The following is a 19,028-nucleotide window of genomic DNA, read 5'->3' as shown; positions in this document are numbered from 1 at the left end:
TTCCTCCACCACGATCTCTCGCCGTTCCTCGACCAGGACCTCTCACCGTTCCTCCACCACGATCTCTCACCGCTCCTCCACCACGATCTCTCACTGTTCCTCCACACTGACCTTCCCGCTCCTCCGCTGTACTTCGGTCCCGCCGATGTTCCTGCCCACGCAGCAAACGGCGACATGGGTTTTGATGACGTGCAGCAGAGCAGGTCTCCAGCCGTCCTGTTTAACCCTTGCCACTGGACCAAGGCCTCGCTCTGTCAATCCCGTGTGGTGGCTGGTGTGCAATGGTCACACCACGTTAAAACAATCCACCCACAGGCATCTTCCACCCTTTGATTGGAGTTCAGGACTGGAACATCGGGTCCTTCATTGAAACACCTGTGAACCCGTGTGGAATTAAGCCTTCCTCGGTCGAGGACCCGCCTATGATGATGATGATGATGATGTGTGGGTCCTTACCAAATGCCTGCTGGAAACCATCAGATTAAATCTAGTAAGACCCGTCCCTTGATTCAGTTTTCACTGACCTTGCCTGAGGAAGGCTGTATTGGCTTTGGTGGGAGCACTGTGTCGATTTCCCAGAATGATACCTGGATTCCAAGGTTTAAATTAAGATATGAGATTACACCCACTGGAAATTAGAGGGTCGAGCAGTGATTTGATCAAAATTTTCAAGATAATAAGGGAACACATAGAGTAGATAGAGAGAAAGGATTCCCGCTGGTTGGGGAGTCCCAGACTAGTGGCCATAGTCTAAATAGTAGAGCCAGATGTTTCAGGAGTGAAATTCGGAAACATTCCAACACACACATGGTGGGAGAGCTTTGGAACTCCCTGCTGCAAAGGGCAGTTGGTGCTGGGTCAGTTGTTCATTTTACATCGCATTTTGACCAAAGGTATTAAGGAACATGGGACAAAGGCGGGTATATGGAGTTTGCTCACAGACCAGCCATGATCTCATTGAATGGCGGAACCGGCTCAAGGGGCTGAATGGGCCTCCTGCTGTTCCTGTGTAACAGGCTTGAGGGGCTGAATGGCCTCCTCCTGTTCCTGTGCAACAGGTTCTATGTCTGAATGGGCCTCCTCCTGTTCCTGTGTATCAGGCTCGAGGGGCTGAATGGGCCTCCTCCTGTTCCTGTGTAACAGGCTTGAGGGGCTGAATGGCCCCCTCCTGTTCCTGTGCAACAGGTTCGTGGGGCTGAATGGGCCTCCTCCTGTTCCTGTGTATCAGGCTCGAGGTGCTGAATGGGCCTCCTCCTGTTCCTGTGCAACATGCTCGAGGGGCTGAATGGGCCTAATCCTGTTCCTGTGTAACAGGATCAAGGGGTTGAATGGGCCTCCTCGTGTTCCTGTGCAACAGGCTCGAGGGACTGAATGGGCCTACTCCTGTTCCTGTGTAACAGGCTCAAGGGGCTGAATGGGCCTACTCCTGTTCCTGTGTAACAGGCTCAAGGGGCTGAATGGGCCTACTCCTCTTCCTGTGCAACAGGCTCGTGGGGCTGAGTGGGCCTACTCCTGTTCCTGTGTAACAGGCTCGTGAGGCTGAATGGGCCTACACCTCTTCCTGTGTAACAGGCTCGAGAGGCTGAATGGGCCTCCTCCTGTTCCTGTGTAACAGGCTCAAGGGGCTGAATGGGCCGCATCCTGTACCTGTGTGCAAGGTCTGGGAAACAAAGGGAGGTGATATGAGAAAACTTAAACGAAATGGTATTGTGTTAAAAGGGAAGCAGAAGGATTGAGTGATTTACACACAGAAATCTTTGAAGCTGGATAGATAAGTTGCTAAGTTGTTTAAAAAGAATACAGGGCCCTTGGCTTGAAATGTAGTGAAATAGAGGACACCAGCGAGGAAGTTATACCATACGTTTTCAATCCCGGTTTAGGCCTCAGTTGGAGAACTCTTTACAGTTCTGAGCACCACAATTTAGGAAGGATATCAAGGCATTGGAGAGAACGTAAGAAATATATAAGAAACATTTTCTATTGGTGTTGAAGACACAAACACAGGCATTCATCGAGAATCAACCTGCAGGTGACCACACACAGATTAAAGAGCCAGAGAGACTGACAGAATCGGGAAACACCGGCAAATAGACAAGAGATATTGACAAGGACTGAAAGCACTTTGCGATCAGAAAATTGACGGCCCAGCTGTGGTTAATGACACGGCTTTTGATGATTGATCTCCGTACAAGCCTTGAAATTCAGGAGAACCGGTTTCGTGGTTTGAAGCTCGAGATAAACCCACGGGGCGATGCCAACAGGCGCCTGGCAGCAATCAGCGACAGGAAGATGCAATTTATGCAAGCCCGGCTAGCTCAGTATGGAGAGTATAAGACTCTTAATCTCCGGATCGTGGGATAGAGCCCTATGTTGGGTGAATTATTTTCCGTAAACTTTTATGGTGCTTTCCCAGGAAAACATCATAAATGAGCCCATAATCTTCTTTTGCACAATGAAAGAAATGCGAACTGAGGGAGAGTTGATCATTTAATCATTTATTCTGTGCTCTGTATAAGAACACAAGAACCAGGAGCAGGAGTCGGCCATTTGGCCCTTCGAGCCTGTCTTCTTTTGCACTGAAACAAATTATAACCGTGTTTTTAAATGAGCAGTGCGAGATATTTAGAGGGCATATTTCAATGCTTCACAAAACCATTCCTTTCGCTACAGCCAACCAGGATCGGTTCTCAGTTTGAGAAGTAACTTTGATATCATTGTTTGCACTTGAAGTGGGGTCATTTTATTAAGTTCGATGGATGGCCCAAAGCACTTCAGAGTGGTGTCAAACAAATGAGTTTGCAATTAAAAACACTGAATGTCAGGAGTGGGATTTGAGCCCAAATTTCCAGAGGAGACTGTGAACTGAAGACATCACCTGAGACCGCTTGGCCATCCTGACTGGTAGAAGTTTCAGTTACAAGTTATTGCTCTGGAACGTTTCAGACCGGGCACTTGTTCAGTGTGACTGGAAGGCCCAGTGACCGGGATATCCACTCCCCCGGCGTTTTCCTGAGCCTGTGCTCGGTGTGTGGGGAGCTTTGGTCCGGATCCGAGATCGCTTGCATCATGTGACAATGCACCTCGGACTGCTCTTGTTCCATTTTATCGCACATTAGTTTTTGGTTCAAAAATAATATCAGAAGTGGGACATGAACCCACATCTCCAGAGGAGACAATGACGTGAACACAGAACGGCCATCTTGCCTATTAAGTGCTGTGTGTGGCTCCCTGCAGGTTGATTTTGAACCTTTGTGTCCTGTCACATGAAATAAATGAGGGCAGCAGGCGTATCTCTGCCTGACACCGGGGAAACAGTGAGACAGACATTGCATTGTGTTCAGGTTTAATCACAGCAATATCTGCTGTCAGGAGCTGAAAAGGAGGAAGAGCTGAAAAAACACAAGAAAAAAGCTAAGAAATGTCAGCAATTGTGGTAAACTCTTTAATGTGTTTCCTGCTCGTTTCGTGGTGCGGTGCTCACAGAGGGAGCACAGATTCAGAAAGTAACTCTTTCATTCAAAATCTTTAAAATAATGACATGCAACTAATTAAACTGTGTGTCGGGGGATAGGGATGGATGAAGATTATTTGTTTTATTCCCCACTCATTAACCGACAGCGTTGTTTTGTAGAATTGCTGCTGAGGGACAGTGGAAACTTCAATATCTGAACTTTAATTATTTAAGGATTTTGAATAATTGATGAAGTTTTCTCACCTATCTTATTTTACTCACTCTGTATGTTGGAGACTGGTTTAAAATGTTCAGTGCTCATGCGACAAGGAACCTGGGGCGACTTTTGTTCAATTTATTTCACAGCAAAAACAGTCTCCAAAATAATGTTTCCACCCGTGCTCGAACCAGAGACCTTTCGCGTGTAAGGCTAACGTGATAACCACTACACTGCAGTTAAAGTAATCTAAAGTATAAAACGAGAGCTTTAACCTACAGAGCTGGCCGATACTTCAGGAGCTGGTTTAACGAGAATAGAATGATGGTGCTATATTTCGGAAGGCTGTGAGTTTGGCAGGAATTGATCTCGTGTTTCACAGACTTTACATATCGGAACAGGAGATGACCATTTAGCAGCGAGTGGTGAGGATCTGGAATGCACGGCTTGAAAGGGCGGTGGAGGCAGACTCAATTTTATCTTTCAGACGGGAGTTGGATATGGGTCTGAAGGAAAAACAATTGCAGAGCTACAGAGAAAGAGCGGGTGAGTGGGACTCGCTGAGAGTCGGCACGGGCTCGATTGGCCGAATGGCCTTCCGTGCTGTAACCATTCCATGATTCGATAAGTTAGTGGCACATTTCATAGTGTGGGTGGGAGCACAGCATTGCAAAGGGACATGGATTGAGTCGGCAAAACTACAGGCATCTGATTCAGGAGATTCATGGCGCGGTGAAATTTCGGAGTTCAATGACTTTGAAAGGAACATTTTTGTTTTGTGCCGTTTCGGTCAGAGGTTTTCCATGAAAGCAACATTAAATGAAAAAAAATACAATCGCCCAACGTGGGGCTCGAACCCACGACCATGAGATTAAGAGTCTCATGCTCTACCGACTGAGCTAGCCAGGCTTCTGTCCAACGCAGGTTTTTATCACTCATTGCAGCCAGGCGCCTGTTGGCTGCGCCCCAGATGTTGAATCTTGCTGTTGAAGAACTGCCAGGGTCTTCTTGAATGGTGGACCAGGCTCGAGGGGACGAATAGCCAACTCCGGCCCCGAATCCTTACGTGTTTATGATTAGCTCCTTCAGGGTAAACGAGCCAAAGAAGTACAGCGGAAACGTTACAAGGACACCCCCAAAGTCTCCCTGGTAAAGTGCGACATCACCACTGACACCTGGGAGACCCTGGCCGCAGACCGCGCGAGGTGGAGAAAGTCCATCCGGTAGGGCGTTGAGCTCTTTAAGTCTCGACGCAAGGAGCATGAAGAGACCAAGCGCAGGCAGCGGAAGGAGCACGCGGCAAACCAGTCCCACCGACCCCTTCCCTCGACGTATGTCTGTCCCACCTGTAACAGGATCTGTGGCTCTCGTATCGGACTGTTCAGCCATCAAAGGACTCACTTTTGGATGGAAGCAAGTCCTCCTCGATCCCGAGAGACTTCCTCTGATGGTGTCTGTGATTTGCGGTACACTGCGGAAACATCTCCACTTTCAGCAGCAGATTACCAGAATTAAAGCCAATGGCATCGGCACAAAAGCTCTTCATCTGCTCAGAGCAAAATATATCATATGACAATAGAATTTTATGAATTAATTAATGATGTTTAAATCAATGGTTCTTTTTTTTTGCATAGGAGATGCATAAAGATGTGTAAAATAGATGAACTATTTTTTTATAAGGTTTTGAATTAAAAGTACAATTTCCCTGACCGCGAATCGAACCGGGGCAGCGGCGGTGAGAGCGCTAAATCCTAACCACTAGACCATCAGGAAACCCAGTTTGGACACAGAAGCAGTGGTTTTGTCGAGGTTCACATCGCGCAGCTCCGTAACACACGACTCTGTGCTCGACGGGCTGTTACGAGGGACAAACACATCACCTGTTGCTGGAGGGCTATCAACTCAATCAAAGTGACCACGACGTGATTTGAACAAGTAACCTTCGGATTTGAAGTCAGACACACTACCGTTGCTCCATCAGACCTACACAGTGAGCTGGAGATGTTTGTCTATATGAAGGTTCTGTAATACAAGGGGCTTTAAAATCTCCGCCCATTCCCACCAGGTATCACAAGCAGCGCTGACCTGACAGGCACCGTATAGTTTCTTCTTAAACTTTTCTTTTGCTTTCACGGGAAACCATCATAAATTAACCCCTCGCCTTCTTTTGCACAATCAAACAAATGCTAACTCAGGAACAGTCCATACTTCAATCATTTGTCTTGTGCTTTGCATCTTAACTCGAAAACCATATCCCATTTTACTCACTGTATTGCAGCTTTCTGGTTCAAAATCTTTATTGCTGATGACACCACGAATCTGGGGCAACTTTTATCAAATTTAACAGCACCGGTTATTCCCACCGTGCACACAAAATATAATCAGTAGTGAAGATAAAATCCCACCGTGCGTATTTTCAGATTCAACGCAGCAGCATTTCAAATAAATTTTACACTGAAAAGATTTGCAAGTGTTGCTTGTATTTGTGTCTTTAATTAAACTTTGTGGCGTCTGACTCCCATTCATGCCACTGCTGAATAAGAAAGGAGTGTTTACATTGACTAGACTGCACTGCCCCTGATATTTGTGAGCTCATCCTTTATATTCAGTGCTTTCTCACCCTTTGATGGGCTGCAGTGTAGCAGATATCACGTTGGCCTCACATCGAGTACTGTTGAGGGGGATGACTCATCAGGGGAGGGCAGCACCAGCCAAGTTCATGGCACCATGGCTGGCTCTGCTGCACAGAAGGGCAGGAAAAAGAGTGGGACAGCGATAGCGATAGGGGATTCGATTGTAAGGGGAATAGATAGGCGTTTCTGCGGCCGCAACCGAGACTCCAGGATGGTGTGTTGCCTCCCTGGTGCAAGGGTCAATGATGTCTTGGAGCGGGTGCAGGACATTCTGAAAAGGGAGGGTGAACAGCCAGTTGTAGTGGTGCACATTGGTACCAAAGATTTAGGTAAAAAAAAGGGATGAGGTCCTACGAGTTGAATTTAAAGAGCTAGAAGCTAAATTAAAAAGTAGGACCTCAAAAGTAGTAATCTCGTGATTGCTACCAATGCCACGTGCTAGTCAGAGGAGAAATCGCAGGTTAGCTCAGATGAATACTTGGCTTGAGCAGTGGTGCAGCAGGGAGGGATTCAAATTCCTGGGGCATTGGAACCGGTTCTGGGGGAGGTGGGACCAGTACAAACCAAACGGTCTGCACCTGGGAAGGTCCGGAACCAAAGTCCTAGGGGGGAGTGTTTGCCAGTGCTGTTGGGGAGGAGTTAAACTAATATGCAGGGGGATGAGAACCAATGCAGGGAGACAGAGGGAAACAAAATGAAGACAGATTCAAAAGACAGAAAGGAGATGAGTAAAAGTGGATGACAGAGAAACCCAAGGCAAAAACCAAAAATAGCCACAGTACATCCAAATTCTAAAGGGTCAAAGTGCAATAAAAAGGCAAGCCTGAAAGCTCGGTGCCTCAATGCGAGGAGTATTCGAAACGCAGGAGAGGGCTCTGAGCTAGAGTGGTTGAGAGCGCAGATAAACAGGACCCCAAGAAAGAATGCAAAAGGCAGGAGGCAACAGAGCAGAGTAGCACTGGGGTCAGTGTTAACCACAAGGTGATAGGAAGGGACAATATGTATGAATATAAAGGGGCTGCAGGAGGGGTCAAAACTAAAAATCATGGATTAAAAACTAGTATTAAATACTTTACCTAAATGCACGCAGCATTCAAAATAAAGTAAATGCGTTGACGGCACAAATCATGACAAATAGGTATGATTTGGTGGCCATTACAGAAACGTGGTTGCAGGGTGGCGAAGACTGGGAATTAAACATACAGGGGTAGCTGACAATTCGGAAAGATAGACAAGAAAGGAAAGGAGGTAGGGTAGCTCTGTTAATAAAGGATGATATCAGGGCAGTTGTGAGAGATGATATTGGCTCTAATGAACAAAATGTTGAATCATTGTGGGTGGAGATTAGAGACAGTAAGGGGAAAAAGTCACTGGTGGGCGTAGTTTATCGGCGCCGAAATAATAACTTGACGGTGGGGCGGGCAATAATCAAGTGAATAATGGAGGCATGTGAAAAAGGAACGGCAGTAATCATGGGGGATTTTAACCTACATTGGTCAATTCAAATCGCACGGGGTAGCCTGGAGGAGGAATTCATAGAATGCATACTGGATTGTTTCTGAGAACAATATGTTACAGAACCGACAAGGGAGCAAGCTATCTTAGATTTGGTCCTGTGCAATGAGACAGGAATAATAAACGATCTACTAGTAAAAGATCCTCTCGGAATGAGTGATCACAGTTTGGTTGAATTTGTAATATAGATTGAGGGTGAGGAAGTAATGTCTCAAACGAGCATACAATGCGAAAACAAAGGGGACTACAGTGGGATGAGGGCAGAGTTGGCTAAAGTAGACTGGGAACACAGACTAAACGGTGGCACAATTGAGGTACAGCAGAGGACTTTGAAGGAGCTCTTTCATAGTGCACAACAAAAATATATTCCAGTGAAAAAGAAGGGCAGTAAGAGAAGGGATAACCTGCCGTGGATAACCAAGGAAATAAAGGAGGGTATCAAATTAAAAACCAATGCGTATAAGGTGGCCAAGGTTAGTGGAAAACTAGAAGATTGGGAAAATGTTAAACGACAGCAAACAATGACTAAGAAAGCAATAAAGAAAGGAAAGATAGATTACGAAATTATACTTGCGCAAAACATAAAAACAGATATTAAAAGGTTTTACCGATATATAAAATGGCAAAGAGTGACTAAAGTAAATGTTGGTCCCTCAGAAGATGAGAAGGTGGATTTAATAATGGGAAATGTGGAAATGGCTGAGATCTTAAACAATTATTTTGCTTCTGTCTTCACAGTGGAAATTACAAAAACCATGCCAGAAATTGCTGGTCACAGGAATGTGGGAAGGGAGGACCTTGAGACAATCACTATCACTAGGCGGGTAGTGCTGGACAGGTTAATGGGACTCCAGGTAGACAAGTTCCCTGGTCCTGATGAAATGCATCCCAGGGTATTAAAAGAGATGGCGGAAGTTATAGCAGATGCATTCGTAATAATCTTCCAAAATTATCTGGACTCTGGAGAGGTTCCAGCGGATTGTAAAGCAGCTAATGTTACGCCTCTGTTTAAAAAAGGGGGCAGCCAAAAGGCAGGATACAATAGGCCGGGTAGTTTAACATCTGTCGTGGGGAAAATGTTTGAAACTATCATTAAGGAAGAAATAGCGGGACATCGAGATAGGCTTAGTGCACTCAAGCAGACACAGCATGGATTCATGAAGGGGAAATCATGTTTAACTAATTTACTGGAATTCTTTGAGGATATAACGAGCATGGTGGATAGAGGTGTACCGATGGATGTGGTGTATTTATATTTCCAAAAGGCTTTCGATAAGGTACCACACAAAAGGTTACGTCCGAATATAGAGGTACGCGGAGTCAGAGGATATGTATTAGCATGGATCGAGATTTGGCTGGCGAACAGAAAGCAGAGAGTGGGGATAAATGGGTGCTTTTCAGGTTGGAAATCGGTGGTTAGTGGTGTGCCACAGGGATCGGTGCTGGGACCACAACTGTATGCAATATACATAGATGACCTGGATAAGGGGACAGAGTGTAGTGTAAAAGAATTTGCAGATGACACAAAGATTAGTGGGAAAGCGAGTTGTGTTGAGGACACAGAAAGGCTGCAAAGAGATTTGGATAGGTTAAGCGAATGGGCTAAGGTTTGGCAGATGGAATACAATGTCGGAAAGTGTGAGGTCATCCACCTTGGGAAAGAAAACAGTAAAAGGGAATATTATTTGAATAGGGAGAAATTACAACATGCTGCGGTGCAGAGGGACCTGGGGGTTCTTGTGCATGAATCCCCAAAAGTTAGTTTGCAGGTGCAGCAGGTAATCAGGAAAGTGAATGGTATGTTCGCCTTCATTGCGAGAGGGATGGAGTACAAAAGCAGGGAGGTCCTGCTGCAACTGTATAGGGTATTGGTGAGGCCGCACCTGGAGTACTGCGTGCAGTTTTGGTTACCTTACTTCAGGAAGGATATACTGGCATTGGAGGGGTTACAGAGACGATTCACTCGTTGGTTCCGCAGATGAGGGGGTTATCTTATGATGATAGATTGAGGAGACTGGGTATTTACTTGGTGGAGTTCAGAAGGATGAGGAGTGATCTCATAGAAACATTTAAAATAATGAAAGGGATAGACAAAATAGAGGCAGAGAGGTTGTTTCCACTGGTAGGGGAGACTAGAACTAGGAGGCACAGCCTCAAAATACGGGGGAGCCAATTTAATACCGAGTTGAGAAGGAATTTCTTCTCCCAGTGGTTTTTCAATCTGTGGAATTATCTGCCCAAGGAAGCAGTTGAGGCTAGCTCATTGAATGTATTCAAGTCACAGATAGATAGATGTTTAACCACTAAGGGAATTAAGGGTTACGGGAACGGGCGGGTAAGTGGAGCTGAGTCCACTGCCAGATCAGCCATGATCTTGTTGAATGGCGGAGCATGCTCGAGGGGGAAGATGGCCTACTCCTCTTCCTAATTCTTGTGTTTCTTATGTTTCTTATGGAGTAGGCGTCGACTACAACCAAAAACATTTTTGAAAGGATCTGCGTAGTCCTCATGTATGCGTGCCCAAGGCTTGGTGGGCCAGGACCAGGGGCTAAGGTGGGCTTCCCTTGGCGCATTAGTCAGCTGGGCAAACGTGTTGCACCTGCGAACACAAAGTTCCAGATCTGCATCTATCCCTGGACACCAAATGTGTGACTTGGCAATTGCCTTCCTCATGACAATGCCCGGGTGCTCATTGTGGAGTTCTCTGATGAACACCTCTCTGCACATCTGGTTTCTACGCAGTTTCCCCACAGTAGGCAATCGGCCTGAATCGAGAGTTCATCCCTGCGCCGGTGAAATAGTTTAACTTCCTCAGGACATGCCCTGTACGTGGCAGCCCAGTCCCCATTCAGGACACATTTCTTGACGAGAGACAATAGCGGGTCTCTATTTGTCCAGACTTTAATCTGCCGGGCTGTCACGGGTGAGCCTTCACTTCCGAATGCTTCAACAGCCATGACCATCTCAGCACCATGCTCGGTAGCCCCCTCAGTGGTGGCGAGTGGGAGCCTGCTGAGTGCATCGGCGCAATTTTTGGTGCACGGTCTGTGCCGAATTGTGCAGTCATAGGCGGCTAACGTTAGTGCCCACCTCTGTATGCGGGCCGATGCGTTTACATTTATGGCCTTGTTGTCGGCCAAAAGGGATGTCAGGGGTTTGTGCTCTGTCTCCAGCTCAAATTTCCAGCCAAACAGGTATTGGTGCATTTTCTTTACTGCATATACACATGCGAGCGCTTCCTTTTCAACCATCCCGTATCCCCTTTCTGCCTGGGACAGACTTCCGGAGGCCTAAGCTACCGGCTGTAACTGACCCTTGGCATTCACATGCTGCAACACATCCGACACCATCGGACGACGCATCGTTACACAAGCTCCTTACATGGGTCATATAGCGTTAACAGAGTGTTGGAACATAACAAAATGCGTGCTCTATTAAAAGTCCTTTCCTGGCTGTCCCCCCAGACACATTCGCGACCTTTGCGTAGGAGCACGTGTAGCAGCTCTAGCAGTTTGCTCAATTTGGGAAGAAAGTTACCAAAATAGTTCAGGAGCCCCAGGAACGAAAGCAGCTCCGTCGTGTTACGGGGTCTGGGTGCTCTCTGGATCGCTTCCGTTTTGGAGGCAGTAGGGCTGATCCTGTCTGCTGCTACCCTCCTCCCCAGGAATTATCCCTCTGGAGCTGTGAAGATGCACTTCGCCTTTTTCAGTCGCAGACCTATCCGGTCCAGTATGCGTAGCACCTCCTCCAGGTTGTGGAGGTGTTCTTCAGTATCGTAACCCGTGATGAGGATGTCGTCCTAAAAAACCACCGTCCCTGGAATCGACTTGAGGAGGCTTTCCATATTTCATTGTAAGATCGCAGCAACCTAGCGAATCCCAAACCGACATCTGTTGTACTCAAACAATCCCTTGTGTGTCGTGATGGTGGTCAGCTTCTTCGGCTCACTCGCCAGCTCCTGGGTCATGTCAGCTGAGGTCAGGTCTAATTTTGAAAAATGTTTGCCACCGGATAGCGTCGCAAAGAGATCCTCCGCTTTCAGTAGCGGATACTGGTCTTGGGGTGACACCCGATTGATGCTGGCCTTGTAATCACCACATATCCTGACCGACCCATCCGCCTTGAGCACCGGCACAATCTGGCTCGCCCAGTCACTGAATTCGACTGGGGAGATGATGCCTTCCCTTAGCAAACGGTCCAATTCGCCTTCTGTCGTTTCCCGCATCACATACGGTTCTGCCCTGGCCTTGTGGTGTACTGGCCTGGCGTCCGGGTTTATGTGAATCACTACCTTGGCCCCAATGAAAGTGCCGGGTTGAAATAATGAGTCAAATTTGTCCAGGATCTGTGAGCATGATACTCGCTCCACAGAGGAAATTGCATTGACATCGCCAAATTTCCAGTTCATGACAGCAAGCGAACTTTGTGGGTCACGACTACTGTGGCGCTGCCTAGCACCAGAATGATCTCCTTTGTGTATGTTCTTAGCTGTGCGTCAATCGGCGATAATTTTGGCCTCCTGGACTTGGACGCCCACCACTTTTCGAACTATTTGATACCCATCAGGGACTGGCTGGCCCACGTGTCTAGCTCCACTGATACTGGGATGCCATTGAGGAGCACGTTCATCATTATCGGTGGCGTCCTGGTGTATGAACTGTATCCGTGCTCCACATGAACTCGCTGAACTTCAGCTTCCAGCGATTTCCCCCAGTGTTCATTTCTGCAATTTCTGCAGGTATTTTGCTCAGCTCTGCAAAGTCCGGCTGAGTGCATGCCTCCACGCCTCCAACATGAGCTGCTGTTGGAAACAAAAGGTCTCTTGCCAGTCGATCGTCACTGACTGCCCCGTGATTGTCTATGAGTGCACCATATACAGGTGTTGATGGACCCATTACTGGCCGCATTGTCCCTTGCAATGACGTGAATCGCCGTTCAGCTTGCCATTGTCTCTGTCGAACTTCCCCTCTGGGTATGGCTACATATTGGGGCATGCCTGACTGCCCTTGGCTGCCTGGAGAAGTGTGTGATGCTTTAACAATGTTGAATCTCTGTCCCAACCATTGCTTAATACAGTACCTCTTGTCGGTTCAGCTAGTGGCCATGCTCGTGTGGTTTAAATCCCAGTTTCTCATCGCCATTGATACGTCCTCACTATACAGTGTAAATGCACACGAGGCTCATGCTTCAGAGAAGGTCAGTCTTTGACCTGTCCTTTATTTCTTAGCACTCAAGTGATGGAAGTGAGTGGAGATTCCCCTTTTATACCTGAAGGTCCAGGTTAGGAGTGTCTCCCACAAGTTCACCACATAGTGGTCATTGTTCTCACAGTGTACAACTTAGGACAGATTATACATGGGTTACAATGCTGATTGAATACATGACAGTCCCGGCCTCACTCACGCTGGAGCTGGGGACGAGCGATCAGTCGATGGATTGTTTGCGGCTTCGATCTGCTGTTGTGAAGCGAGGCGGAGATGCAGGATCCTTTAATAATCTCTCACAACTCAACTGAAAGCAGCCGGAACGTGCAGCTTTGAGAGGGACTTTCTGCACCGTCAGGGCTGGAAATGGGAGGGAGTGAGCGACACTGTGTAGAGTTTGAGTGTGTACAGAACTGTACAGAGAAACCAGCCAATGTATCAGGGCTGTGAGACACTGTTGATAGTATAGTATTAGGCAGTCCCTCGTATCGAGGGTGATTTGTTTCCACTCTAAAAAGGGATGAGTTCACAGGTGTTTCGATGAGCAACCTGACAATCTAGGTCCCGAACTACATCCTGAAGGGTGGAAGATGCCTGTGGGTGGATTTTTTTAACGTGGAGTGACCGTTGCACACCAGCCACCACACGGGCTTGACAGAGCTTGGTCTTGGTCCAGAGGCAAGGATTACCCAAGACGACCATTGACCAAGCTCTTCTGCATGGACCAATTGTGTACACATGCGCCGACTATCCATCGAACGCAGAATGGGCTGGCCCGTGCTGTCCCTGGGCCCTCGTCTCTATTGAGCCCCGATCACGACGCTCCTGGGCCCCGATCTCTCACCACTTCTCCGCCCAGATCAAAAATGGAGCAGTCAGAAACAGGACATCAATTAGTCTCTCTTATCTTGGAGACATCAAATATCAACAATGTTATTTGAAATATCAAAATATGAAACTCCAGCCTAGTTGAAGGGTTATTAACATCAGCAGAAACAAAGATCAACTTTGTTAATATTGAACCATTAATGTCAATTATACCATTTTTTCTAATATTTAATTGAACAATGTTGAAAATGATTCCACCCGGTTTCGATCTGGGGATTTTTCGCGTGTTCGGCGAACATGATAACCACTACACTACAGAAACACTGCGATCGACCCACTGCTAGGAACATAACCAGAGCTTTAACCTACACAGCTGGCCGATAGTTCAGGAGCTGGTTTTACGAGAATAGAATGACGGTGCTATATTTAGGAAGGCTGTGTGTGTGGCAGGAACTGATCTCGTGTTTCCCAGACTTTACACATAGGAACAGGATCGATTGGTTAGGATCTGGGATGCACGGCTTGAAAGGGCGGTGGAGACAGATGCAATCTTATCTTTCTGATGGGAGTTGGATAAGTGTCTGAAGGAAAAACAATTGCAGGGCTCCGGGGAAAGGGCGGGGGCGTATGACTCGCTTAGAGTCGGTACGGTCTCGACGGGCCTAATGGCCTTCCGTGCTGTAACCATTCCATGATTCGATAAGTTAGTAGCGCATTTCATAGTGTGGGTGGAAGCAGAACATTGCAAAGGGACATGGATTGAGTCGGCAAAACTAGAGGCATCTAATTCAGGAGATTCAGGGGGCACGGAAATTCGGGAGTTTAATGACTTTGAAAGGAACATTTTTGTTTTGTGCCGTTTCGGTCACAGAAATGTTTGTGAAAGGAATTTTTTGCAGAAAGGGATGCAGCATTTAACCTTCTGCCTCAACACTTCTTTCTGGGTGTCAGGTCACATTTCGTTTTAATGTTAATCAATTGCTATAAGAACATAAGAATTAGGAACAGGAGTGGGCCATCTAGCCCCTCGAGCCTGCTCCAACTTCCCCAGCATAGGGAACAATCTACCCACATCTTACCAGTCCTGTCCCATCAGAATCTGATATGTTTCGATGAGATCCCCTCTCATCCTTCTAAACTCCAATGTATAAAGGCCCAGTTGATCCAGCCTCTCCTCATATGTCAGTCCAGGCATCCCGGGAATCAGTCTGGTGAACCTTCGCTCCACTCCCTCAATAGCAAGAACGTCCTTCCTCAGATTAGGAGACCAAAATTGAAAACGATATTCCAGTTGAGGCCTCACCAAGGCCCTGTACAACTGCAATAAGAAATCCTTGCTCCTATACTCAAATCACCTAGCTATAAAGGCCAACATACGATTTACCTTTTTCCTGCCTGCTGTACCTGAATGCCAACTTTCAGTGACTGATGAACCATGACACCCAGGTCTCATTGCACCTCCCCTTTTCCTAATCTGCCACCATTCAGATAATATTCTGTCTTCACGTTTTTGCCCTCAAAGTGGATAACCTCACATTTATCCATATTATACTGCATCTACCATGAATTTGCCCACTCACCTAACCTGTCTAAGTCACCCTGCAGTCTCTTAGCGTCCCCCTCACAGCTCACACCGCCACCGAGTTTTGTTTCATCTGCAAATCTACACTCAATTCCTTCATCCAAATCATTGATGTATATTGTAAAGAGCTGGGGACCCAGCACTTAGCCCTGCGGCACTCCACTAGTCACTGCCTGCAATTCTGAAAAGGACCCTTTTATCCCGACTCTCTGCTTTCTGTCTGCCAACCAGTTCTCTATCCACGTCAGTATATTACCCCCAATACCATGTGCTTTGATTTTGCACAGCAATCTCTTGTGTGGACCCTTGTCAACAACCTTTTGAAAGTCAAAATATACCACATCCACTGGTTCTCCCTTGTCCACTCTACTCGTTACAGCCTCAAAAATTCCAGAAGATTTGTCAAGCATGATTTCCCTTTCATAAATCCATGCTGACTTGGACCGATCCTGTCACTGCTTTCCAAATGCGTTGCTATTTCATCCTGAATAATTGATTCCAACATTTTCCCCACGACTGATTCAGGCTAACCGGTGTATAATTACCCGCTTTCTCTCTCCCTCCCTTCTTAAAAAGTATTTTTACATTAGCTACCCTCTTGTCCATAGGAACTGATCCCGAGTCAATAGACTGTTGGAAAACGATCACCAATGCATCCACTATTTCTAGGGCGACTTCCTTAAGTACTCTTGGATGCAGACTATCAGACCCCGGGGATTTATCATCCTTCAATCCCATCAATGTCCCACCTCATAAGGATATCCTTCAGTTACTCCTTCTCACTCGACCCTCGGTCCCCGAGTACATTTGGAAGGTTATTCGTGTCTTCCTTCGTGAAGACGGAACTGAAGTATTTGGTCAATTGGTCTGCCATTTCTTTGTTCCCCAATATAAATTCACCTGAATCCGACTGCAAGGGACCTACAGTTGTCTTCACTAATCTTTTTCTCTTCACGTGTATACAGAAGCTTTTGCAGTCAGTTGTTATGTTCCAAGCAAGTTTCCTCTCAAAATCCATTTCCCCCTCCTCATGAAACCCTTAGTCCTCCTCTGTTGAATTCAACATTTCTCCCAGTTCACAGGTTTGTTCCTTTTTCTGGCCAATTTATTTTCCGCTTCCTTGGTTTTAACACTATCCTTAATTTCCCTTGTTAGCCACGGTTGAGCAACGTTCTCCGTTCTATTTTTACTCCAGACAGGGATGTGCAATTGCTGAAGTCACCCGTGTGATCTTTAAATGTTTGCCATTGCCTATCCACCATCAACCCTTTAAGTATCTTTGGCCAGTCTACTCTAGCCAATTTACACCTCATACCGTCAAAGTTACCTTTCCTTAAATTCAGGACCCAAGTTTCTGAAATAACTGTGACACTCTCCATCTTAATGAAGAATTCTACCATATTATATTACTCGTCCCCAAGGGGCCTCGCACAACAAGATTGATAATTAGTCCCTTCTCATTACACATCACCCAGTCAAGGATGGCCAGATCTCTTCTGGGTTGAGAAAACCATCCATAATACACTCCATGAAATCCTCCTCCAACACATCACTACCATGTGTTTAGCTCAATCACGATGTAGGTAAAATTACCCATGATAACTGCTGTACCACCACTGCACACATCCCTTCTTTCTTCTTTGATGCTGTCCACAACCCGACCACTACAAACCAGTGAGACAGACATTGCAGCAAGTGACTGGTTATTGGGAAGCAGCAATTGCTAAAAGAACAATGACCACGACATGATTTAAACACTCAACTCGTTGATCTAGAGTCAGGCGCACTACCGTTGCACCACAAGGTCTACACAATCGTTAAGGGATGTTCGTCTATATGAGGGTTCTGCAATACAAGGGACTTTAAAATCCCAGCCCATTCCCACCAGGTACCACAAGCAGCGCTCACCTGACAGTCACCGGATGGCTTGTTCGAAAACTTTTATCCTGCTTTCACAGGAAAGCATCATTAATTAACCCTTCACCTTCTTTTGCACAATCAAACAAATGCTAACTCAGGGACACTCCATACTTCAATCATTTGGCCTATGCTTTGGGGAGCGGCCCGGGAAGTGGAACTGAGTCCATGATCACATCAGCCATGATCGTATCAAATGGCGGAGCAGGATCGAGGGGCCGTATGGCCCACTCCTGCTCCTATTTCATATGTTCTTATATATGTTAACCCATTTTACTCACTGTATTTTAGCTTTCTGGTTCAAAGTGTTCATTGCCGATGACACCAGGAATCCGGCGCAAATTTTATTAAATTTATCAGCACCGATTATTCCTACCGTGCACACAAAATACAATCAGTAGTGAAGATAAAATCCCACCGTGTGTATTTTCAGATTTAAAGCAGTAGCATTTCAAATAAAGTGAAAGAATTTTATACTAAAAAATTTGCAAGTGTTACTTGTATTTGTGTCTTTAATTAAACTTTGTGGCGTCTGACTCCCGTTCATGCCACTGCTGAATAAGAGAGGAGGGTTTGACATTGACAAGACTGCCCTGCCCCTGATATTTGTCAGCTCATCCTTTATATTCAGTGGTTTCTCGCACTTTGATGGGCTGCAGTGTAGATGATATCACTTTGGCCTCACACGCAAAAGGTCCCCGTGGATCCGTTTTCTCTCACTCAAAGTTATCTATTTAATGGTGAAATACAGAGCAATTAATGAATAAGGGAGCCCTTTTGCCAGGAGAATAAATAGCAAATAAAAACAGCAAATGCTGGAAATCTCAGCAGGTCAGGCAGCATTTGCAGGGAGACTCAACTCGCCTCCGATTGTTCATCCACAGCAATTTAAAAAAAAATGTTTCTGCCTGGGATTGAACTTGGGACCTATTGCGTGTAAAGCAAACGTGATAACCACTACACTACAGAAACCTCTGGCACAACAGCCCCCTCAGCGAGGAGCTGACCAGTGAGCTCCCTCTGTGCTGATCGGCAATGTGTTGGCTCTCCTGAAACAAATTCTGTCCCACACTGAGAATTCTCAATCCTTCTCCTCCGCTGCCCTTCACAGAAATGTCACGGATCACCCAGCAACCGTGTTCATTTCCACATCCTCACAGTCGGGCCACAGAGGCTCCTTCTGTCTCCCCGCGATCAGCGAACTCACCCAGGTTACAAATTTAAACCCCAAACACGTGCCCGGCAAAGTGCAGGAGAAGCCAGATAGTCTGTAATCTCGGTCTATCACAGGGAGTATTGGTATTCATGGTGATTACAGCAATTATTAAGCGTCACACAAACCGCAATTATTTTTCTGCGATGAATTGATCGAGGATTGAAACCAGGTTAGTGCGCCGGGTCTTAACATCTCGCCCACCAGGGAACAGTCACGATGCATGTCGATATATTTATATATATTTATATATGAACCTGAATGTCAATGGCTACCTACCTAGACCTCGTGGCGCCCACGGTAGTGCGTCTAACTTTGAGTGAGAGAAACGCTTCCACAGTGACACCTGTCATGTGTTCGACATGGTTACTGCTTGTACTATTACAAGGTGTGCCACCAGAGGGCACTGCAGTGGGAGACTTGTAGCTTACCTGCACAGGTGTGCCTGGCCTTGTATAAAAGGCAGGC

At 46.5% G+C, this 19,028-nt stretch overlaps 2 non-coding genes across 2 annotated transcripts; both read right to left on the bottom strand.

Moving 5' to 3' along the window:
• Nucleotides 1-4,504: 4,504 nt before the first annotated feature.
• Nucleotides 4,505-4,577, bottom strand: trnak-cuu (transfer RNA lysine (anticodon CUU)). Its single transcript has one exon. It is a non-coding gene; the product is annotated as a tRNA-Lys (tRNA).
• A 13,669-nt stretch (nt 4,578-18,246) lies between these two features.
• trnav-uac (transfer RNA valine (anticodon UAC)) lies at nt 18,247-18,319 on the bottom strand. Its single transcript has one exon. It is a non-coding gene; the product is annotated as a tRNA-Val (tRNA).
• Nucleotides 18,320-19,028: the final 709 nt, after the last annotated feature.

This window comes from Pristiophorus japonicus, unplaced genomic scaffold (assembly GCF_044704955.1).
Source record: "Pristiophorus japonicus isolate sPriJap1 unplaced genomic scaffold, sPriJap1.hap1 HAP1_SCAFFOLD_60, whole genome shotgun sequence".
In the NCBI taxonomy this organism is placed as follows: domain Eukaryota; kingdom Metazoa; phylum Chordata; class Chondrichthyes; family Pristiophoridae; genus Pristiophorus; species Pristiophorus japonicus.
Note: the sequence above shows the minus strand (reverse complement) of the source record. Positions and strands in the feature narration are given on the sequence as shown.